This window comes from Triturus cristatus, chromosome 4_1 (genome assembly GCF_964204655.1).
Source record: "Triturus cristatus chromosome 4_1, aTriCri1.1, whole genome shotgun sequence".
In the NCBI taxonomy this organism is placed as follows: Eukaryota; Metazoa; Chordata; class Amphibia; order Caudata; family Salamandridae; genus Triturus; species Triturus cristatus.
The window spans coordinates 1039289483-1039315100 of record NC_140585.1 but is presented as its reverse complement, the minus strand read 5'-3'; the positions used below and the strand labels follow the sequence as shown (position 1 = coordinate 1039315100).

At 44.2% G+C, this 25618-nt stretch overlaps 1 protein-coding gene across 6 annotated transcripts in view; it reads left to right on the top strand.

Moving 5' to 3' along the window:
* Positions 1–25618, top strand: part of PHTF2 (putative homeodomain transcription factor 2) — a 514204-nt gene that overhangs the window by 85134 nt on the left and 403452 nt on the right. The gene's annotated exons all lie outside the window — the stretch shown is intronic.

Genomic DNA, 25618 nt, shown 5'->3' with positions numbered 1-25618 from the left:
GTGGAAAAAAACACGATTGGTTCACTTTCAAAAGTGATCGTGTGCTTCGGAAAAATAATCTGCCTTTTCTTACCATATTCCAAGTGCTCTTTCTTCTTTCCAAGGCAGTGCAGTGTTTGCTACCTGCATATTTACTCTGGGTAAAGGACTGATGGTATTGTGAGTTGTCATGTTTTTCCCCTCAAAACGTGTCTTTTTAGTTTAACTTGACCAAGCACAGGAGGGTTAATATCTTTAGTTATTTATCATTTTGAAGAACGTTATCTGTTTATTTTGATATCAAGTCTCGCAGGTATTTCTTTCCACTGTGGCTGACTAGTCAAGGTCACCCTGTCATTTACCTGATCGCTGGGTACATATGACTGAGGGAAAGTCTTAAGTAATTTTTCGGCTGCCACCTCATGCACATTTTTTCGTTCCCTCGGTGAAGGCTACATCTTCGTTGTTTATGTAACATGAAACGCAATTGAATGCAAAAGAAAGTAATTGTTTAATCTCCCAGTTACCAGCTAAAAGACTTCCCACGTAATTGGTCTCTAGGTGCCTTCCAAATTTTCACCCCGCTAGGTTGGTCCCAGGAGTCTTTCGTCAGTTAAGAGCACATCAGTAATTTTTTTTTCTTGTAATCCTCTTTTACATTCATAAAAATAATAAAATACATTTCGACTTTGTGATTATTGTTCATGATGCATACAATAATGTTGTCTCCTAGATGTGTACCACTACAGTTGCTACATGCGAGTTAATATTAGTTGAGTAAGCATGCTAAATTACCCAGGCATATCGGGCCTGCCACTGGCCTCGCCTTCATGCCTGTTGCACATGTGCAGAATTGTCAGTCACCCTATTGTCAACCATTATGTGAAATGCACCTCAGCGGAGCATGCTTAATGTCAACATTGATAGTAGGTGGCCTGGGTAACATTGAGGGTAAATAGCAGGTTAGTAATGACTGGCCAGTGCTAGGGAAACTACCACAGTAAAGGGCTTTGTCTCAAATGGATTTGGCAGAGATCAGACTGACAGTTTATTAAGATCATAAATTAGTTTCTATGGACATAGACAATAGCGTTGTAAAATGGCCACTAATAGCTGTAATTTTATTTTTCTTTGTGTTCTTTATTGTTCCGTGAGACAAATTACAGGAGAATCCGTGTGTACTGTTTGCAATGAAATGGATAATAGTGGCTGCATGTAAAATGACTTGAATCTCAAGCAATAGCTGGTGCCTTTATTGGCAGTAATAGTGGACGGTGGGTTGTTTGTAAAGGGGGGACATAATAATTTTGTCATACTTGAATCTCAATGGGACTAGGTGGTTAACCATCAAGATTTCACAGTGATATAAAGCCAGACAATTGTATTCTGCCTGAAATTTAGTGTAGCATTATTTCGTAAAAAATAAGCTGGTTATGAAAGTGATATGCCCCAGTTAGTTGTTTTGCTATCTAAGGCTAGTAGACTAGGATAACAAAGGGTTGCTTGCGTGATGTAATTTATAATTAGATTTTGGGTAGTGATGCTTTACGAAACCCATGTGACCGGCTGAGGGGGAAAAGTTAGTGTGTGTGTGTGTGTGTTTTTTTGTTTGGGTGTGTTTGGTTGGTTGGTTACAGCTCTCCCCAAAACCTGTTCAAGGTTGACCTCACAGATGCTCACCAAAGAACTCCTTAAAGTGTCATTGTCATACCCTTTACGAGTGTAGGCTGCTCTCCGGAATTATTTTTAGTGAGGTGCTAAAAGTGGGTTACAGGTGCAGAAAGCAATGCAGTTCAAGAATCATAGATCCTAATAAAGGTTATACAACAGAATATTGCATTACTTCCCAACCACACTGATTTTATTGAAAAAAAGTTCAAAGTTAACAGCATGCACCTCTCAGATGGTGACACTGTATGTAAGGTCATCTTATGCTGTAGGTTGGATCTGGTTGTGCAGGCAAGTGATCAGAATCTCTGAGATGAAGAAAGTTTCTAGCACACTGTAGTACTGACCAAGGTTTGGAAGATCTGGTGCTGGTTTTTTTGCTTTAGTGTTTTCATGGGACTTCAGATAAGTTCTACATTTTTGAACAGTGAGGTTTCACTACTTGTTGGAAATCTGTGGTTGCGGATTTAAAGACTTGGATTCAGCCAATCAGACAGAAGTCTATACATCTCCTGACTTGGAAAACTCTTGGTTATACAAAAAATCTTTCTTTGAGGAGTGAAATCGTAAAGTATTGAAAGGCACCCCCCTTTAGTACCTCCATAAACTCACTGTTTAGGTCTTCTCTGGACATCTTTTCTTATTGTCGCCAGTCTTTGTGCACTAAAAGTGAAGAGTTTGGGATGTAGTGCATAAATGAATGGAAACCTCAGTTCTTAAGTACTAGGTCTGCCCATTCTGTTCTTAAATGGGAGAAATAGTATGATAAATACTGCATGTATTGGAATGTAGGAAACAAAAGTTCAGGGATTAGGCCTAGGAGGATTTAATGGAAGCAAGTAGGTGGTCTGACAAGTTTGCATTCTGGATAATTATGAATAACCCTTTTTTATAGTAGGCTTCAGACCCTATTTTAGAAACCCCTATTTATCCTGTTGAGTGGGTGGCCCGTTTTACTGCTATATTCCCTTCCGTGCGGGACACTCGGTGGCGACTTAAGTAAATTAAGCTGGGGGAAATGGGATGATGGTTCTGCCTTTGATTTTTAGGAAGTTAATTGCCCACTTTAAGACTTCCGCAGGGATAAAGCCCTTTAGCTAAATGGGGTGCCACTAGATTTGTTTATTAGATGTATTTATTTATGAGCTTTACTGCTCACCAATGTTTTAAATGCTATTGTGAAAGCAGGTCCTCTTTTGTCATGGCAAAAGTCGGTGATTGTTCCAATTTTTAAGAAATGGAATAAAGCAGATCTGGCATGATATTGGCCAATATTGCTTCTGGACTCTTCTCTTAAGGTGGCAGATAGGATGTTTCTGTCTCGGCTAGAAGATTGGGCACTTGAAAATAAAGTAGTGTCCAATGTACAGTCTGATTTTAGAAAGGGTATCCGCACTATTGAACAATGTCTAAACCTAGCACTTCTTATCCATAAGTATACGTTGGCCAAAGAGGAGGCTGTATATATGTCCTTAATTGGCGTCTCCACAACATTTGATTTAGTTGACCACTCCTGCTGTGGGATCTTTTTATCAGTTCTAGGGGTGGGTTTGGACCTTATTCATTTCCTTTGTCAATTCTACTCTTGACACTGTGGCTTTGGTTCGCTACAGTTATAAGGGAGAATATGTAGTGCACTATAGAGTGGGAATGGTGGTCAGACAAGGGTTCATACTGGCCCCATTTCTTTTTACTCTTTGTTGGTGGAATTGATACATTTTTAGGCAGATAAGGCCATGGACATGCTACATATAGGTTCTCATCTCGCTCCTGTCTTACTTTACACAGATGATGCTGTATTGAGGGCTCACACAGGCAGTCCATTACAAACACTTTTAGATAGCTTCATGGCATTTATGGACGGTTTGGAGCTGAAAGTTAATTGGGGGAAAACATTTGTTATGACTGTATGGCATGTAAAGAATAACGGCCAGGACATATTTTATACAACGTGCAAAAATGATGGAGATGGATATTTTTTCCTTACCAAGTGATCACATTTAATTCCTCAAACCTATGGTCCAAGCACATGGCCAACAAAAAACTGTATTTCGAGAAAACAATACATGTGGTGGATAGGATCACTGAAAGATTGGGGCGGATGCTGACTAAAGAATTCCTGAGTATATATTATATATATTAGTGTAAGTATGAGCGTCTGCTATGGAGCAGCAATAATTGGAAATGCTAGTGCTGTACCATTACAGGTAGTGGAAAACCGGTTTCTAAAAAGATTACAGACTATGCCCTCTAGCTGTGCGGATTATGTTTGTCATACGGAACTAGAAAGGCCCTTCATCGAGGCTTCAATCTCTATTGCTCCTCATTTATTGCGGCATGAGGTTGGTCAAATCCTACCTCTGAGCTGAATCGAGATCTAATTAGAGATTGTCTGCCTTTGGATGTGTTAATCGAATTCCCTGGATTAGTTGTATCAAGAATTTCTGTATTAAGTTCTTGCTGACAAGATTTAGTTTAAATATGATTCGTATGCATATAGCTTTTAAGGGCTAGGCCAAGGATTTGTTTTATTTACCAGCATGCCCTTGAGTTGATTTCCCCTAACAATCTACTTTACATCTTGTATTTTTTACCATACGCAAAGGGAGACGTTTTTTTTTACCTTTGTTGAAGGATTTAGCGTTTGTTCAATGTAAACCTGCTATATTATAGCCACAGCAGCTGCACTTGCACTTTTTTTCTGTGGCTAACTTTTTAAAGTGTGTTGTTAGGTTGAGGAGATGCCTCCCTGAGATTTCCCCTGAGACCGAGCCTTAGTGGGTTTTTTTCATCCCTAAGCTGCTAACTGTTTATTCTAATGGTTTGCTTTATGGCTCCTCAAACATCTTTTTAGTATGGTTGGTTTAAGTACCTTAGTACATGTTTTTTACTGAATAAAGAATGAATGACTACTGCATGTTGTGCATGCTCCGCCCCGACAAATAATAATTAACTGGTGCTCGGTTGGAGCTCAAAGTTGGCACTTTCATTCTGGTTTACTCTGAGTTGGAGGAAGGAAGAGGGAAGCACATCTCACAGGGTTAGGTTGGATTCTGGGAAGGCGACAAGCCTCCTGCAATCAGTCTCCCTCTTAAGATGGTAGGGGGAAAGATACCCTTTGTGGATTGTCCCCACAAAATATGTCTACCAGACTGACCTCTTTCTTCAGGCGGGGAGAGATAGCCATTGAGGCTACTTTGCGTGTAGAGAATGATCAGTGGCCGTTTGCTGTCCCTACTTTTTTATTTCAATTGTTTTTAATTGACTTCCCTCCTTTGTGCAACAGAGCATATGCAGGGAATATTTTACTGTAGTTGCTCAGACATAATGTGCTCTACACGTAATGAGACTATATGGTGTGTGGTATCTGGTTGGAACGGAGTCTACAGAAACTAGGATGTGATGGGGAGGGCATGAAAATAGGGGCATCCTGGACGTCACCCCTGTTCATTTATTTAAATATTTTACATCCTCCTTCATCTTAATTTGAGGCGTAGAGAGTTGAAGTGACTTGCCTTCAATTGCACAATTTTCTGATCAGGTGTTGCAGCTCGGAATAGAGTGCGGGCGGCCTCCAGATTCCTAGACCAACAAGGCATCCACTAAATCACATTTCCTGACACACACAGCTAGGTTGCCCACCGCAGTATCGGGAGGTTTGGCAATGTCTTGGGTTACAAGCAAGAACATTTGTGTGGGTGCCCTTATAGCATTTGGTAAGTCCTGAGATACTCTTTCCTCTGCCCAAGGGTGAAGACACACAATAGTCGTCTGCCACCTGGTGTTTGGCCATGTAACTTCATAAGGTTCTGCTAACCTTCAGATGGGTTCTGGGTCCTCTATCTCATACTGCCAGCACCTTCCCTCCATTTCAATTCATCCATCTCAGCAGGTTCACTTTTAACTTGGAATGCCTGTACTTCACACAGATGCAAAAAGAACAATTGATGGACAGAATGCAGAACAATGTCATCATTCACCCCAGTACAGAGATCTGGGCCTAAATCCATCGTTTGTTGCTCACCATGCCATTCCAGTTTGAACACAATCGTATGCAAATCAGTCTTGACCCTGTGCCCAATGGGAATAGTCCAGCCCGAACTGCCAGGCCAGGTTTCCCCTGGACTAGAACCAGAAATGTTTATTTTGCATATGTTGCCCTAAGTGGGAAGGGTATGCCCAGACGTGGGTACCGTGCTCACTACACCAATGGATTCAAGCTAGCCTGGCTGATGAAGGGTGATGCCCTGAAACCGGTCCCAGGATGCTTATTTCCGGTCCAGGGAGGACCTGGCTTGGCAGTTTGGGCTGGACTGTTCCCACAAGAAACTGGGTCAAGACTGATTTGCATATGGCTGGGTCCAAACTGGGGTGGTGTGGTGAGCAAAAGAATGATGGATTTAACCCAGATCTAATTGTTTCTTTTGCATATGGGGGAGAGGTGTGGCACATCGGCCAGGGCGGCTGACTCTGGAACACGAGGGATCACGGTTCGATCCCCAGCACTGGCGGCAGGTTAGCCCAGCACCATGTGACTCTGTGTAATATCTCGCTTTATCTTCCCGACAGCCCCCAGCACCTTGACATCCTCAGGTATTTGTTTGCGCTTTACAAATACTGGATTTCATTCATTTCATGTACTTCACACAGGACATCGGGGGCTGGGACATCTGCTAAGAGTCTTCTTTTTTTAAATGACCTGCGACCCTAAAGTCTGGTCCATTCACAAGATCATGCAGTAATGGTTCCCTAGTTTTTCAAGTTCGGTACACTTCCTGATTCAGGGGTAGAACGCTCCAGAGTGCAGAGGAAATCGTTAGTCACCTGGGAAATGCCTTCTGACACAGTCTTTGCGATGGGCCACCTGCCACCCATGGGTGATGCAGGGTCTTGCAGCCTAGTTAAAGTTCTTTGCAAAGTGCTTCTGTTTTCTGTTTGGCAGGTGGCACAATTAGTTCCCAAGGGACAGAAGCTATGATCTCTTCTCCCATCTCCGGGCTCACTCCACCACAAGCAGGGACTCTGTGTCCTTGAATGTGTTACTCTACTGTGTGTTTGTATGATATTCTGATGCAGAAGCTGTGCAGTGAAGTCACCTGGCAACCAGACACTCATCATCGAGTAAACCATCTCTTTAGTAGCGGCCAATAACCAAAAATATAAAGAATGTATTCTCTCAAAGAAATGTCTCACCTTTATTTAATCCATATTTATCAGTTCAGTTATGGTGTACCTGGCATGGAAGGATGGAAAGAGGAGACCTGCTTCCTAACATGCACGCACCTTACAGCTTCGGAAATAACCAACTTCTGTGTTTATGCAGCGCAATCATTGGCACACACTTCGGCGATGCAAAATGTTAGCCTAGCAAATATTTGGCTGTTTGTTAAATGTAGCCTATTTAGATAAGCAAAGTATTTGTAGTTGGGAGCATTCGACATGTTGTGGATGATTTCTAAGCTTTTGTCATAAAGAAAACAGGCAAAAATAAGGCCTCTATGTTCATTAGACTCGTACATAATTCTGATTTCTATATTGTTATTGAATGTTGTAGCACTATTAAAGTATTTCCCATAATATTAGAAAAATTAGGAGCGCTATTTATTTGGCGGTCCAATATTCATCCATCCTTTCTGCTCTAGCCCAGTCCTTTCCTACCCAACGTTTTTGCGTTTTATTTTAAAATCTGCTCTTTGAGAAGCTTTCTAATGACAGCTTCATGTTTTTGCATAGTGCACTCCTTCAAAAAATGTTGCCGTTATTCATGGTAGTGACTGATTTTATGATTAAGCCCGAGTGAATAGCAACAATTTGAAGTTCAATCACAATTACCCTGTTTGGGTCAGACCAAAGTAATAAGATAGTAGATTCTGTCTCACATACTTTACCCTTTATTATCAGTAAACCGTAATTGGTCTAAAGTAAATACTCGTGCACTCATCCCTTCTGAAGATATCCTGCCCGTTAAGGCCCAGTCGATCACATTTCCCTTAGTTGCTGTCAGAAGGTATGCGTGTATACGTAGAAAGTGGGTGCAGGGAGCTTGGAATCTGTAAAGCCATGCCTGGGCCAGTACTAGCTATCTGAGACACAAAGTTATTCCCCTTCTCGAATCCTGAGGCCTGACGCTCCTGAGATGTGGAAAGTGCGCATTGCAACTGCACAAAGCATAGTGCATGCAGTCGTGGATTTCTTGTAGTCTTGGACATGTTTTACTCCAGTTTTTATAAAGAATTTTTCATTTGCATAAAATGTTAAATGTTTTGTGGTAGTGTCAGGAGCTTGAAGAATCGGGGTCCCCTTCGCAAAGATTTGGCTCCGACTTACTTTTGAAATACTCCTGAAATTGAGCAGTGATCTAGTAGCACAAACAGGAGTAAGTCACACCGATTTAACAAACTCTTTGTGAATTGGGCCCTTTGTGTTAACTGGGTATTTAAACGTAGTTGTTCAAGTCACACCAACTGTAGTTCTTTAGTATCTGAATGTTATTGGCAGGCATGGGCAGCTGTATGGCTGAGTACTTGATGGTTTTAATGGGAAATAAAACCCAATTTCTTCTTGATTTGGCTTCTTTGAGCAAGCACAGTCGATACTGCACGTTTGTACAGCATCGTGCCGGTGCTAGTGAACAGGAAGGGGCTAGCAGCGGTCGGTTGGTAATTTTAGACTGCCACGTGACGTGAGGTTTTTTTTTAATTGTATTTCAAGTGGATGAGGTTGAGTTCGAAAGGCAAGCAGGCGAGTAGAAGGTCACAGCAGAAAGAAACTTGTTTTAAAGGCACGGCGTTGTAGGACTGACTCTAGTTTTTGTATTTAATTGTTGTGTGCAAATGAATCTTACTCGTGTACGTCCATCTCCTGCACTGTCATTTCATTTCGATAAAAATTGTCAATAGGGCTCCTGAATAAAGTTCTGTGTGAGCATATTACTGATAAATTCTCCTGTGGTTTAGGATTGTTGCAGTTGTAGATTAATTTTATTTGTAATCTTTTTTAGGTTAATTGCGGGGTTTTTTTTTAGGCTCCCTTCCGTGAAGATAACCGTTTGTTCACCATGTGCAGTCTGTGATTAGTTTCATTTGTGACTGCTTCACTTGTGCTACTTTTGTTCCAACTAACATATATATTTTAGGGAAGAACAATCCAGGGCTGCATGGATGGAAATCTTCTCCTCCCCTGGTACAACAATACCTCTCACAGAACCTACAACATGGCCTTAAACCCTGCTTCCAAAATTGTGCTGTAGCCACACACATGTACATTGGTATCAACTTGTTAGTCAGAAGGCCTCCTAATAGCTTTTTGCTTCTTTTAGTTGTGCCTTTAGCCAGTATTCCACTAGTTAGCCATTTGCCCTCCCCTTGGCAGTTATTCCATAGCTAATAGTTCCCATAGGCTAGAAGTTCCCATGAGACAGTATTCTTGCATTGTAGAATTGCTCCAAAGTTGGCCCCTTGCAGGCTATTTGCAGTCACCACACTGCCAAAGCACACCAATTAGATTGTAGCGCCCATTAATCTCTAACCCACATCAATCAGCGGCATTTGATAATTTTTACTCTTATTAGCAATTGACCCCTCGTTTTCCGCTAGTCTTCTCACCAGTCAACAAACGCACTGCTTGTGAGTTATCCTTTGTTTAGCGTGTAGAATTTTTTCTTCTACATCATTAGACATTAACTCCCTTTTAACAAATCATCAACCAGTCATTGCAGGTATTTATAACTGTAGTTGGTGTTACTGTACAAGATGGACTCCTTCCAGCCAACACCTCAAGTAGTCAAAGACTTTCTGCTCAGGCCCGCTTATAGCTGTGTTCTTTGGCCCCCTTTCATGTGGTTGTTGCTGTTAGAATTCAAGGTGAGTGAATGAGACACTGTGAGCAATATATAACCATTGTCTATTGCATTTTTGAGCCCAGGCGAGCCTGGCTGTTGTCCTTTTGCCACATTGCTTGCAATTTATGGCATTGAGGGTTGCAGCAGTGATCTTGTTGCATGGCCATAAACCTCCAAGTAGTTCTTCTATCTTTTGCTACTGAAAGGGTCTACAGCCCTGGATGGAGCATAAGGTGATGGGTAGTCACACATGCAATTGTAGCTCTCCACCTGCCTTTTCGAGTACCAACCATATTGTTTCTACTGCTGCTACTACTTCCCTTATACTGAGGTGAACAGGCTGTACAAATCTGAGTGCCAGCTATGTCGGGGAGCGGGGAGAAGACAGTAGGTGTTTGGTGTTTTTCTCTGGGTGTTAGGACAATTAGTTGTTAATAGGCAATATCTTGAGAATGGGCTCTCATTTATGTTATTAAATGTAGGCTAGTTGACCAGGTCACACTCCTTTTTGTACATTTGACTCTCCAATTATAACTAGTTCAAACAGACAAGGCTAACTCCTTTCGATGAAAGTAGATTAGGAACTTGAGCGCTGTATGTAGCCGCACACAATCTCTCTCTCTCTCGATCTAGATAGATGGAATATGTACACAAACCCACCCAAATATATTCAGGGAGTGTAGGATAGTCAAATTGATATAAAAACAATGCTGCAGGTTCCCGTACCTGTTGTGGCTAAGATATGACGGCACTTTTTTTTCCTAATACTTACTCCATAGAATATGTCATCCAAATAAAGTATGTAAAGTAGGGTCTAAGGCAATGTTGCCCTGTGTGAGAAGGATCATGAGATAAGTCAGCCCTTTGTCATGGTTTCTCCGCACCCTATGGTGTAATGAGGTGCAGCTTTCTTTCACAAATCGCAAAGTGTTTTGTACTCCCAGAAACTCCCCACCCTAAAGTGAACAGGGAATTATGCCCAAGAAAATGAGCACTAGCCAAAGTTGCTATATCCTAGTAGTCGAAGCTGCAGTGACCAGTTACTGGTTCTATCTGGCTCCCGTGCTTGGTGACAGAGGGGGCTGTGGATGCTGTTGAGCGTGAGCCTAATTGCACTCCAACTGTTTTCAAAGAATCAAACATAAGAACTACTGCTGCAAATGAGGTAATGCTCACTGTAGGTCTCCTGGAGATGGCAAACTTTTGCTATTTATATTTTGCATCCAACTGTTTAGAGTTGAAATGTTTGGATGGCAGAGTTGCCCAGTGGACATAGGGCACTTTCTGAACTCATTTGTTCCCAATAGCAGCTTGGACAAGTGGGAATTATGCTTGTGGTCTATTCACATCTGTTAACAGCAATATCACTTGTAAGGTCTAGGAATTTGGTTCTCACAGATCACCCATCCATAGCCAACAACATGACCGTGCCTTAAGACCTATATAGAAATGAAAATCCCTTGTATCCTTCTGGAACTGGATAAAATGGATGCACACTCCCCTAAATCCAGGGAATGGTACAGGGTCGGTGATGGTGACACAGGCTCGTGTCTCTTGCATTCCTGGTATGTCTGGTGCAGACAGTTGTTAAAAGCAGACGTCTACAGTTTAGTTCTGGCCAGCTGGACTGCAAGGCCTTTGCTGCTTTGCTTGTTTTTCAGGTCATGGTCCGTTCCTCTAGAGACACTGAGCAGTGCAGCCTTCTCTTCATCCTTGGCATGTCACAGCACAGGGCTTCCTCCCACACCCTGTGCTTGGTCCCAGCCTTTGGGAAAATAGCAACTTCCAGCCCTGTTACCGGTTAGACACCCCTCTGTATTGGTTCAGGAGTACTTCTTCTGAAGTCCAGATGGATATAACCCACTAGCTCAAGGGAAGGCTAATATTTATGAAACCATCCGGGACGGCGGGAGACCAGCACAGGTTTACGGCGGGTGACGCTCTGATATCAAAGTCTGCCAGAGGAGCGCACTCCTCCCGAGCCCCGACCAGCTACATATGCTCAGCCATAGTGTTTTTTACGTTCTGGTGTCCGTAAGTAAGTAGACACCATAGTCCACACACCTTAGCGCGTGTGTTGGTACTCTCTTTTCACTTTTCACGTGGCACTTCACACTTTGCCACTCACCACAGTCACCGGTCCTGAAGAAGCCCCTCTCATACACCACCGCGGGCTGAAACATGTACACCCATCACATAAGACAACTACCAGATAAATAATTTCTGTTTTTAGTTGCACCATGAAGGATTTTTTAATCCTATCCTGAGCCGCCAGTAATAAAAATAGAAAGGCAAGGATTCTCAAAGATATTTTTAACCCACATCACATCACACTCTTGCACCACACCAACTCCGCTGTAATCAGGCGTTGTAGGGGGGCTTTCGGCCACCCGGTTGGGACCCCAATGATGAAGCATGACACCAACCAGGTTGGTGTGTGAGGGGTCTTTTAACTAACCCAGTGGGTCCCCACCACTGCCTAACAGTGACTGTACCTCACATATTTGGGTTCGTCCTTTATTGTTGATTCATACATTATACAGGGGATACAGACGCAATCCCTTTTTCCTTTCCTTGCTCTCCTTGTTTTTTGACTAATATTTATGAAAAACCGGGTACACGATTGGGTAGACCAGATCAGTCAAGTTGGGTGTGGGGGTGCAGGTTCAAATATTTGAACCTCTGCCAATTTATGCACAAAGTATGTCATTCATTAAGGTGGGGACAGACAAACACCAACTGGTCCCAAAAATGTGGCTGGCACTAATATGTTGTGATTTCCAGAGAGCAAGAAGGCAAAGGAACCGATGGCCACAGGATTTGGACTAGGTGCCTAACAAATCTCTCTGAATCGTGGCTCAGATGCATGTAGTGCTGCTAGGCAGCAGTACCGGTTTGATCATTCCTTTATGTTCTGATAGGGCTGTGAACTAAATGTATAGCGCTGGTGCAAACAAGACCAGGGTGAAACTGGTCTGGTATCTCTCTGGTGCCACCCTGGTGCTGCTCCAAGTCCACGAAAGTGTATTTTTATTGTTTTCAGCATGTCTTCTTAAAAGGGCACTATTCATACCTGTATTGGTCTCCATGTACGCCACATATAAACCCAAATACCCAACACCCCCTCAAAAGTAAGCGAAGGACTCCAGTTGTGGGACTGCTGGTAAAAGGTTAATTGTTTTCCATTCACTAGAGTCTCTTCTGCCTCCATTCATCGGCACCTTATAGCCTGGTGTCGAAGCACCAGTCAATTAATCTTCGTTCTTGGTGGTAGATTTTAGGTATGCATTCCTTTGCCCCCACACCAAATCCAGCAGAGCCCTACTAGTGAGCAATACAAAAACAAAAAGCAGTGTGGAAACTTTCATCCATAAAAGCAAGCCAAGCAACCGATTATGAGAGCCCAAGCGTGAGCCACCGTGAAAGACACTCCGCACAATGATGATATGACACCCCTGCTAGACTGGCTCTAGGCTGCTGTTTCTTCCACCGGTCCTGCTGAAGATTTAAAAACTGCTTCAATTACATTGATACAGATTTCTAGAACTGTTTAGCAAATAGCTTATAATAGAATGTGGCTCACTTTGCTAGGCACCTGCTTATCATTTCATTACGATAATCATTTGGTTTCAATAGGTAGGAGTGATGCCTTGGAGAAACGTCTCCGTTTGAGGGCAAAAATATTAATTTTACAACCCTATACGCCTAAAGTACATAGGTCTCCTATTGATTGAAGCATATGTGTACCTAGGGTGGGAGGTGTCCTCCAGGATGTATTCCAGGATCTGGGTTCTTGGATGGAGCATTTCAGTATTCCACCGTAGTGGGACTTTGGTATGAGTGGGAATCGCCCCTAAGGCACTGCTGCATTTTGGCTGACGTCTGTGAGAAATGCGGTCGCAGTTATACATTGGACGTGCATAGGTTACTTATTCTTTAATTGCCGAGTGTGGTCATTGCAGAGGTAGATTGCATTTTCAGAAACGCCTATAAAGTTGTTTATATAAGTAAAATCCCTGGTTGCCTAATAGCCGCCCTTAAGAGTTTTACGTCCTTCACTACTATAGTTAACCTCTGAGACCTTGAAAAATGAAAAGCGCAAGTCTAAACTTGGCATGTGACTTTCTTTCTTTTGTCGAAAGAGTACAATTATCGGTTAAGAGAACGGCCACGGATTGCCCTCGGGGAGTGCACGTGACACATGCCTTGTGGTTTGTCAAGTTGGTGAGGCCCAGAAATGCAAGCAATGCTTTGCTATCGATAACGTTCACATCTCCTGTTTCGTGAGTAAAACGTTCGGTTACAATTCCTCAAGAGCAGCATATTTGTCAGAAGGGAAATTTAAAATATGCACGAGCCAAAGCTAAAACATTGTATACCAGGTATTAGTTTGTTTTATTTAATTTATTTTACCTCCACCCCTAACTCGAGCAACGGGGCCCACAGTTTAGCACGATTCACCCTGTCCAATGCTGACGTGAGTTCCATAAGTGCCAAGGCAGGGGATTCAGGGCGAGCTACTGTATACTTAGTTACAATTCGGTAGAGGTTCGACATTGGTCAGATGTTCACCTCTGGCTGAAAGCCATATTGGACGTTCGTGAGAAAATCATTCGCATCCAACCAAGTTATCAACCTATTAATTATAACCCTCCAAAGGACCTTCACAACCGCATCAGTCAATGAGATAGGGCAGTAGCATTTGGGGGTGGAGGTGGGGGGGGGGGGGGTTCTACTTCTCACCCTTCTTGACTTATGCTTGGAGTCCTGACCACAGCTTTGTATTTAACTTCGGCTGATCAGGTTTCATTTCCTGTTGGAATGTTTTTCTTTGACAGTGCCACTTATAGGCCTAAGACTGATCTCAAACATGAAGATTATTTGCAGTGTTAATTATAGCCCTCCAAAGGACCTTCACAACCGCATCAGTCAATGAGATAGGGCAGTAGCATTTGGGGGGGGGGGGGTGTTATACTTCTCACCCTTCTTGACTTATGCTTGGAGTCCTGACCACAGCTTTGTATTTAATTTCGGCTGATCAGGTTTCATTTCCTGTTGGAATGTTTTTCTTTGACAGTGCTACTTATAGGCCTAAGACTGATCTCAAACATGAAGATTATTTGCAGTGTTATTTCAGTCTTAGCAGGAACAGCAGTCTGGAATGCTTGACCAGTCTTTCTTAGGATATGTTTGAGTTCCACAGTGTGAATTGTAGACAGCAGTGTGTCTTCCTAGGCTGTGTGCCTGTGGACGTTATCGGACCTGGAAGTTCTGCCTTAAGAGGTGCACATGTCTATAATATTACAGCCTATTTCTGCCTCTCCTGTTGTCTGTCACTTCTGTACATTCTTGCACATGCAACAAATTATCCTCCCCTATTTTCCTCCTTAGTCCGAAGTATGTGGCCATCAAGGCATCCGCCGCATACGTTTCTTTGACTGCCTTTCTAGCTACATTTATGCCTCAGTGTGTGACCATCTTCACTACTACCTCTTTCAGCAGCATCTTTTCCGGTCCAACATTAACCTGCGTAGTCTCTCCAGTCTGCCACTGTTCCTTTAGAGCTCCCTTTTATTTTAACTTCGCTTTTTCTTCAGTGGTGTAAATTTTTTGCCTCCTAACTTTGCTTTAGTCCTTCTCTTTGTCTTGGTTGACTTCATTGTACGCAAATAATAGATTTGTTCTGAAGATCACACCTGTGACGAGTAACAGAAGACTCGATATTTCTGTAGTGGTAGACAGAGGGGCTGCACAACGAGTGAGTCTGCATGAGGATGTGTCTAGAAGTGTCATGGCTGAGGGAATGTGATCATGTTTACACGGACTGCTTAATGAGAAAATGATCTATTTTATTAATAGCTTTGACCTTCAGCCTTACAGGCACGTCAACTCCTGTAAGCCTACACAAGTGTCAAGAGATAGCGGTATCAAAACAGTTATAGTAAAAACAGTGAGCACTGTGCATCAAGCGAGGTGATCTCTCCATGGTGGCGCCAGACCCTCCACAAGTGAAAAGAAAGGTAATGTTAATCATATAGTGCCTTATGCTACCCCAAGGTTGCCTCTAAGTGTTGATGATGGACCAAAGAGACTGCTGTCACCATCCTAAAATTGAAAAAGGAATTGAAAAACTCATCTCTTTAAAGAGCATTACCACGCTACACAATGTGAATGTACACTTTTTCTGCTTTATTGTACATAATGTTAAAAAAGGCTATAGGTATCGCCATTCGATCAGCTCTGTTGCTCCTCAGCTAGGTTTGCAGTATAAAATGATTACCGGATATTAAATGAAGGAACTAGAACGAGAGGGTAGGATGGAGGGCAAGATGAAGAAGCCTTGTAGACAGGGTGGTCTACAAAATGCTAGGATCTCAGCAGACCTAGCAGTGGTGTATTGTGGGTAGTCCGCTTTAGTCACCTAGCTGATAGGCAAAGGAACTGGGAACGGGAGAAGGAATACGGTTAGATAAAACACTTGCCTGCCCCTCTATTCTCCCTTATAGCAGTAAAGGTTTATTATTTAGGTACTGTTCAATTAAAGCCATAGAAAAGATTTCAAGTACCTTCTATATAACTGCATATTTACATTTCGGTTTCGGATACTCTATATGCTGGCTCCTTTTTCACTGCAAGTTTATCGTTTCCTTTTTCAAGCATCATAACTTTTTGTTTGCTTACACTATTCTTAATGCCATCATTGTTTTGTCAGCTCACATGACTAGATACCAGGGAGTTTCTGAATACGCCGAGCTATTGTTTGTTCACTTAGCCTTGCCTGTTATTGCATCCCTACATTTGGCAACCTATGTGCAATCCACCCATCTCTTGGAAAAAAATCAGAATTCCTGTTGCTGGCTTTTGTCCCTGTAATTATTAGTCAACTAAAAGTTGACTTTGGTAACTAGGAAAGTATGTGTTGGGATCGACCTCCTGTTACATCACCTCCCCCATAGTTTTTGCAACTCTGATCCAATTTCCAGTTTGGTCCTCGTCTTATTTGTACATACCCTACAAATGTCACAAGAGTTCCTCCACTTCACACGTGGTAAGCCAACACATGAGCTGTATCTAGCTATTGTGGCATAAGCTGATTTTATGGTAGCCTATTCTTGTGAGATTGTGCCTCCCTTACAGGTGGTCCACCCCTCTGCATGCTGCAGCTACCCTTTTAACCAACAGTGTCCCTGCTCTGTACTGTCCACTTTGGCTTCAAACATTCACCCTCACTTGGTGTCTCAAATAATTTTCAGGATCGGCTTTACAGCTGGACCTACGGCCCTTTTTGCAGCACCAAGAGAGCCCAGTCATGCTTGGGTGTAGGGACGGGTTGGCGTTCTCTAGGTGAAGGATGCACAACGGTCCCTACACAAGGGATTGTTGGCAACATTGTTATCCATATTTTATGTTTAAATACATTTTTTTTTGTGTAAACATATATACATATATGTGTGTGTGTGTGTGTGTGTGTGTGTGTGTGTGTGTATGTATATATGTGTGTAAAATATATAATATATTGCAATCAGCGTGTTTTCCTCTAAGTGAACTCTGTAAGCATACTAGCAGTCACAACTACTAGCCCCATCAAGAATACAAGAGATTTAGTTGATAATCCACATTCCACCTGTACCTCAATATTATCTTAGCAGGATCATCAGGCGATCAAATGCAAATCTTCTTTCCATCACTTGTGTTGACTGTGTAGTTGTCCCTACCCTAGTTTAAAGGAACAATGTTTATCTAGCAAGCCAATCTAGATTGTTCCTCACTCGAATATTCTACGCCCACTTTGAAATGTCTTGTGCACTCAGGTAAGAGATCACCCTGGCTTGCCTACTTTGTGGATGTCATGTTTCCTGATTACCAGGGTTGCTACTCTCACTGAAGCTTTAATGTTCCTGATGTGTGAATCACTTGACTAGAAATCTACTCTACATTGCTGTAGGTATCTTTTTCCAGGCTCTGTATTTCAACCTATCAGACAGTTTTGCTCGTTATTCTTGCTATGTCCTATAAGTGCATCCAGCAGGCCTGGTAGCCGTCAAAGAACTCTTCTGGCTAAAAGCCTCACTTCAAGGCTCTGCAATGTCAACAGATAAATAATTGCCAAGAACCCTTCCTCCTTCTATGTACAACTGCAGAAATGTCTTGCAGCTCATTCCAGACTGATCGCACCTCTTATAAAAAAAATAACATATCGGTGGAACCTCCATCTCTGTATTGGCAACTAGCAGGGAAAATACAGGAATCATTTCAAATTATGCCAGGACAAGTAGAGAAAGTTGTTCTTTATATGGAGATAATTCCACTTCTCCAGTATTGGGGTGCTACATAAAAAGCAATAAGCCGTAGCTATATATATATATATATGAACAAAATAAGTATAAATAAAAATTATATTTTGTAAAATAACCTACAAAGTCAAAAGTACCATAGGATAACATTGACACATAGGAATGCATTGAAAAAGAAATCCCTTTACTGACATATCCATGTCGTTTTTATAGTCCAAACTCCAGCCAATCATGCGCAAACACCCTCTAGAACCTTCTCCTCAGAGGCTCAGGCCCTCAGATTTTCTACCGCACGTCTTTGGTTTTGGATTCCTTCAACTTTTCCAGATGTCTTCTAGTAAGAAGTCTCTTTTCCGTCTGTGCGCTTCTTGTGGGAAGTTGAGGCTTTATTCAGAGGACCCTCACGAAAAATGTATATACTGCCTCTACCCTGACCATCAGGTAGGAAACTGCAAAATTTGCAGGACTTTTTCACAGAAGACTCTAAAGGATGGAGAGGGTTGCCTCCTTCTGTGGCTACAGAAGTTAAAAGGCTCAGATAACCCTCTCTCTGATGTTGAAAGTGTGGCTTCTGAACGCACTGGAGCCTCCTCTAAGCGTAGCAGTGTCCATGACTTGCCCTCCCCCTTTCTTAAAAAGAGGAAGCTTCAACTTTTGGAGGTTGCTAAAGTGCCAATGCACTCTACTGCTACGCCCACGCCCCCGAGATCTCACTCTCAGGCGTCTGTGGCTCTTCCAGCGCATGTTTCCTTTCATAAACGTGCCAGACCGTCGACGGGCTTGTCGACGGTCACTCCGTCGACGAAATCTGCAGCTTCTACTACTTCGGTGACGACGGCTTCCTGCAGATTTCCTATGCCGGCGCCGGCGGCTTCGTCGACACTATCTTCGTCGACGGTGGTTTGTGTCTCCATGAGAGATGTCTCGTCGACGATTCCTATATCTTCGTCGACGACAAAGAAACCTGTGGCTGTCTCGTCGATATCTAAATCTTCATCGACGATAAAGAAGAAGAGAGCCTCCTAGTCGACGGGGACGGTGGCTTCGTCGACAGTGGTGGCTTCGTCGACAGTGGTGGCTTCGTCGACAGTGGTGGCTTCGTCGACAGTGGTGGCTTCGCCGACGGTGGTGGCTTCGCCGACGGTGGTGGCTTCGTCGACGGCGGTGGCTCTATCGTCGACGGCAGGTCACTCGTCCACGTCAAATTTTCCATCTCTTCCATTGCTGCCTCTTTCTACACCAACGCCTGCTCCTGTCGACGATTCGCTCCTGCAGCGTCGTCATGCTGTTTTGGATTCCATTGCACTGCCACCAGCCACTCGACCGCCGCAACAACTGTTTCCCTCTGGCAATGAGGAAGATTCTGCCTCGGATGATGACAACACATTCCGGGCTGCTCGCAGTCCATCGGAGCTTTTCATAAAATGTCAAGATTTCGACGATGAGGATCAGGAGGAGGAGGAGGAACCTCCTGCGCAGATTCCGATGGCGCAGTTGCCTTTATCCCTCATTTCTAATCTCCAATTTATGCCTGAGGATTACAATCGCCGTTTTCCATCTTCTACCCATGGCTCTCCACAAGAAGCGCCTCTGAATACTCCAGCACCTCCTCTGCCGCCGGCGGAACAAACACCATCTGTTCCTTTACAAGTTCCTCCTACAGATGACGCTGACGTCCTTCCGGTTCCAGAAGAAGGTGAACTCCTGGGGGACGATGATGATACTATGGCTGACTGGGACGATTACCAGATCAATTCGCCGTCTCCACCTCCAGGGTCACCAGTGAACTCTCCTCCTGTTGATATTACAGGTTTCCATCAATTGATGGAGAGGGCGGCGAAGCGTTTTCATCTCCCAATGGTAGGAGGACTGTTTTCTATATGATTTTAAAACTCAGCCGCAGAAGCAGGTTCGGGCTGTGCCCATAATTGATTTCAAATGGAACGAGGGTATAAATTTGATGAAAGCACCAAATTCAGTTCCTGCAGTTCTCCCGCGATTGGAGAAAAAATATAAGGCTCCGGACTCTTCTCCTGCTTGCCTGGTATCCCAGCCAAAGCCAGATTCCGTGATCACCCAGGCGGCACAACGTCGCTCAAAGAATCCCTCTTCTCCGCTTACCTCTCCACCTGACCGTGATGGGCGTCGCTTGGATGCCATTGGCAAAAAAAATTCAACCATGGCCTCTACAACTGTCAGAGCAGCAAATTCCCTGGCCATCTTGGGTCGCTACGACCGCTAAATGTGGTCTGACATGGCTGCTTTCATCAACCTCATCCCAGAGCCTTCTAGAGCAGATGCTCTCAAGATTCTTCAGGAGGGAGAAAGAGCATCTTCAGAGATCATCGATTGCTCTGTGGATATTGCCTCAACTGGTTTTCGCCAGCTAGCTGGGGCAGCTGTTCTAAGGTGGCAGGGTTGGCTGCGCTCTACTTCTTTTAGACAGGAAGTCCAGGCGAAGATCCTCGACATGCCCTTTGATGGGGAATCGCTGTTTGGCCAGCACGTAGATGAGACGCTCCAAACAATAAAAAAGGACACAGAAACAGCTCGTTCCCTTGGCACGCTGCTGTTTAAAAGACAGCCTTTTCGGGGTGCTTGTGGACGCAGCACCATCTCCTCCTTTCGTGGCGGATCGTCACAATACCGCTCATACCATCAGGGAAATCAACATTTTTCCTCCCAAGGTCCACAGTCTTATCGACCACAGACTAACAAGTCCTACAGGGGAAAGTCTAACTATCGAGGAAACACCTCCAAAAAACAATGACTTTCTATCCTTACACCCCCCCCTCCTCTCAAGGCCTCCCCTATCAGAGTTGGAGGACGAATCTCAAAATTCTTTTCAAATTGGTCACTAATAACTTCAGACCGTTGGGCATTGTTTCAAAAGGCCATGCTTTGAAATTTGTCAAATTCCCTCGGAACACCCCCCCCAACCGGTCCTCCTCCCGCTCATTTCAAGGAGCTTGTCCAACAGATCAGACTCATGCTCAATAAAGGGGCAATCAAAGTGGTTCCAAGGTCTCAAAAGGGGCTGGGTTTCTATTCCCGTTTTTTCCTCGTACTAAAGAAGTCTGGAGAGTGGCGCCCTATCCTCGATCTGAGGGCTCTGAGCAAGTTTCTCAAGGATCAGACTTTCCGTATGCTTACACTGAGGGAAATTCTTCAGCTCCTCTCTCAACACGACTTCATGTCGACAATCGATCTACAGGATACCTATTTCCATGTGCCGATTCTGCCACGCCACAGAAAATACCTGCGCTTCTGTGTAGGCCAGAGAGACTTTAAATTCAGAGTCCTGCCCTTTGTGCTCCGCTCCGCCCCCGGGTCTTTACGAAGGTCCTCGCCCCGGTGGAGGCCTATCTACGATTGCGGGGCATTCAGATCTTCCCATATTTGGACGATTGTCTCATCAAGTCTCAGTCTTACCATCAGGCATGCTTAGACACTCATTTTTGTCGGACTCTGTTCCACTCTTTGGGACTTTCAGTCAACACACAAAAATCTCAGTTCACGCCAGCTCTTCACAGGACTTTCCTAGGCGCTACTTTCAATACCTCCATGGCCATGGCTTTTGTTTCCGACGACCGGCAGAAACGGATCCTGCAGCTCGCAGCTCACATCAGATCAAAACGTCCGTTTCAGTCCGCATCTTGAAGTCTTTTCTGGGGATGGCATCCTCCTGCATTTCTTTGATTCCGCATTGCAGACTGAAGAGTCGACCAATTCAGGGAGAACTAGACAAGCAGTGGCGTCAGGTCTCCGGTTCATTCTGCGACCGGATCCTCGTATAGATCAAGCTCTGCGCTGGTGGACGCAACCTCGAAACATCGCAGCTGGCACTTCTTTCTTGCCAACGGCTCCAGAACTCGTTCTTACCACGGATGCCTCCCTGGAAGGATGGGGCGGTCACCTTCAAGGGTTGTCCATCAAAGGCAAGTGGAACCTGTCCCAACGTTCTTTGCACATCAACAGGCTAGAACTGATGGCAATTTTCCTTGCACTCAAATTGTTCCGTCTTCTGCTTCAAGGGGAATCAGTGCTCGTTCAAACAGACAACACCACCAGCATGCACTATCTAAACAAGCACGGCGGTACCAAATCTCCGCTGCTTTCCCAGCTAACTCAGAAGATCTGGGATTGGGCCATACTCCATCGAATCATGATCGCAGCAGTCCACCTACCAGGCATTTCCAACATTCTGGCGGATTCTCTCAGCCGGGCCGCGTCATCGACCCACGAGTGGGAGTTGCATCAGCCGACTCTGGACTTCGTCTTCAGCCTCTGGAGTCACCCGGGCTTGGATCTCTTTGCAGCTCCACAGAACCGCAAATGCCAGTCTTACGCAAGTTGTCTTCCCCACACCGGGTCGTGCAGCAATGCCCTTTCGATGGACTGGTGCAAGATATTTGCCTACACTTTTCCGCCGATCCCGCTGGTTCCTCGAGTGTTGTGGAAAATGCAGAGACAACCATGTCACATTATCCTGATTGCTCCCCGGTGGCCTCGGCAGGCATGGTTCTCGGAGTTACTGCTCCTCTCGCAATGCGAGCCCATCCTTCTTCGCCCCCGGCCGAACCTTCTCACAATGAACAACGGTCTGATTTGCCATCCGAACCCCAGTTCGCTCAAATTGTCGGCCTGGAACCTGACCACCTTGAATTTGCTCACTTGAATATTTCGCCTGCCTGCAGAGAGGTTCTTGCCAGGGCGCGGGCGCCATCCACGGTGAAGACCTACAAACTAAAGTGGAAACGCTTCTGCCATTGGTGTTCGTCTGCTAACATCCACCCAGTGCACGCTTCTCCGGCACAAATTCTGCCTTTCTTTTTGCAGTTGGCACAGATTGGACTGTCTCATTCCACTCTAAAGGTCTTTCTGGCAGCAATTTATCGTTTTCGCCAGGACGGCTCATCCTCTCTCTATTCATCTAGGTTGATTCAACAGTTCTTTAAGGGACTGTTCCGGATGTTTCAACCCATTCGGCGTCCTCCGCCCACATGGCATCTTAACATCGTATTGGCGTAACTTATGAAGGCGCCCTATGAGCCAATCCACTCAGCAGATTTTAAATTCTTAACCTGGAAGGTTGCCTTCCTGCTTGCTCTGACTTCCTCACGTCGCGTGAGTGACATTCACACCTTCACAATTCAGCCTCCTTTCCTCCAATTTAAATCGGACTGTGTTATCCTTCGATCTAATCCAGCTTTCATGCCGAAGGTGCCATCCGACTTTCATCTTAATGACCCTGTGATCTTGAAAACCTTCTTTCCTCATCCGCAATCTCCAGCGGAACAGAGTCTACATTCTTTGGACTTAAAGAGGTGTCTCAAATTTTATATCAGCAGAACGGCACCTTTTCGCAAATCTGACCAACTGTTCGTTGCCTATGGGCGTACCTGTAAGGGACATTCTGTTACCAAACCAACAATTGCGCGTTGGGTTTCTTTAGCGATATCTTTCTGCCATCAGAAGGCTGACAAGCCTCTTCATTCCGGAGTGAGGGCGCACTTTACGAGGGTGATGTCCTCCTCCACTGCCTTATTCGCTGGTGTGCCCAGTCATCAGATCTGCCAGGCAGCTACGTGGTTCAGCAGGCATACTTTCACGAGGCACTACTGCCTGGAGGCGATCAACGGAGCCAATACAGCAGTGGCCGAAGCAGTTCTTCTCAATCTTTTCAAATAAGGTGAGCCTCTGTTACTTCCCTCCTCCTTGGGTTGTTATCAGTTTTGTGATTCTTTGATGATATGTCATTGTATTCATGCTACTTCGATGTTGCCTCTTCAGGATGCAGAGTACTGCTCACTAGTCTATTCAAGCATGTGAATCTATGAAAGACACCCCAATACTGGAGAAGAACAAATGATACTTACCTGTAAACTGTGGTTCTCCAGTATTGGTGTCTTTCATAGATTCGCATGCGACCCACCCTCCTCCCCTCAGACCCTCAGAGGCTCTCTTCTCCTCATTAGACTCTTTTGTCACTCTTGTGTTATGAAAATCTGAGGGCCTGAGCCTCTGAGGAGAAGGTTCTAGATGGTGTTTGCGCCTGATTGGCTGGAGTTTGGACTATAAAAACGACATGGATATGTCAGTAAAGTGATTTCTTTTTCAATGCATTCCTGTGTGTCAAGGTTATCCTCCGGTACTTTTGACTTTGTAGTTTATTTTACAATATATAATGTGTGTGTATATATATATATATATATATATATATATATCACTGAAAAAACCATAGGTTTCACACATGTTATAGTTAGCTGGACATTTTACTCATAAAAAACCAATGAAATTCCCCCGTTCTAGTTAGTGCAGGCAACTATAACTCACGCGACCGCAATCCTCTGCTGATGCTAATACTGTATTTAGACACTTATTTGCCCATGTCTTCTTCCATTAAATTTTAGCTATACATATATTACAAATATTTTTTTTTCATAAAGACACATATGTCATCGGCAGAGGATTGCGGTCGCGTGAGTTATAGTTGCCTGCACTAACTATAACGGGGGAATTTCATTGGTTTTTTATGAGTAAAATTTCCAGCTAACTATAACATGTGTGAAACCTGTGGTTTTTTCAGTGAATTTGTACGGTTTTTTAAATGCTAAGTTACTTTACGCCGTTCGTGGCGTGCGCGCCCACTTAACGCAGTTCGTTCCGTGCGCACCGCGCGCCCACTTTACGCAGTTAGTGCCGTGCACGCACGGTGCACTACGCGCACCGCGTGCCCACGTTACGCTCGATGGGCCATGTACGCACGATGGAGGACATATTATGCGCTACGCCGTGAAAGGTAAACTATTCAATTTTCATATTTGATATATGCCATGCACAAAAGGTGCCATGCGGGCACCTTTTGCACAGGGGGGGGGGTATGTGGATATTTTTTTTTTATAATTAATTTTTAAGCGTAATCGCCGATTTTTCGCAAAAATATAAAATTGAATTTTTGGCCTTGGGGGTTCTTATGGGACACCTTGATCAAGGCTAGGTGGTTAGGAGCTGTCTAACATGCCCCTTTACATGTTTTGAACCTTTGTTTTGCTTCCCCCCCCTCAGAGTGCGAGAGAGAAAATGGCGGCCGCCGCTTCCTGGTTTCGACCGATTCGAATGTTTACTAAGATCTAACAGCCAATCAGAATCGCGCTCGCGCACGGCGCCGTACGCGTACGGTAAGCTTACCGTAAGCGCACGGTAAGCGCACCGTAAGCTGCCACAGATATATTTATTGATTTAAATGCTATTTTGTCAGGAACTACTGAACAGATTTACACCAGACCTACAAAAGGCACTTCCATGACCTGTAGACTACCTCTCTGCCAAATTTCAAGTAACTCTGTTCAGCCGTTCGGGCTGTAGCTGTGTCTAAAGGTCCTATGGAAAAATGCATGGGAAAAACGCGTTTTGGGACCCCCCTTTTTTCTCAGGCCCCGCTTGACGAATCCCCCCGAGACTTTCAGGGTAGGAGCGGAGCGTAGCGCCCCATTAGTTTTGAAAATTTCGCGAGGATTCGTCGACCGGCGCCAAAGTTATTCCAAATAGAATGTTGCGGTTTTCCTATGGAAACAGGGTCCTAACTATAACTACCTACTGGCGACCGCCAGTAGGTAATATACATTCACTTAAAAAAAACCATAGGTTTCACACATGTTATAGTTAGGTGGATATTTCACTCGTAAAAAACCAATGAAATTCCCCCGTTATAGTTAGTTCAGATAACTATACCTCGCGCACCCGCAATCCACTGCTCATGACGTCACATATTACATCACTCATGACATGGTCAGTGGCATCACTCATGACATCACTGATGACATCATCCTTGTGA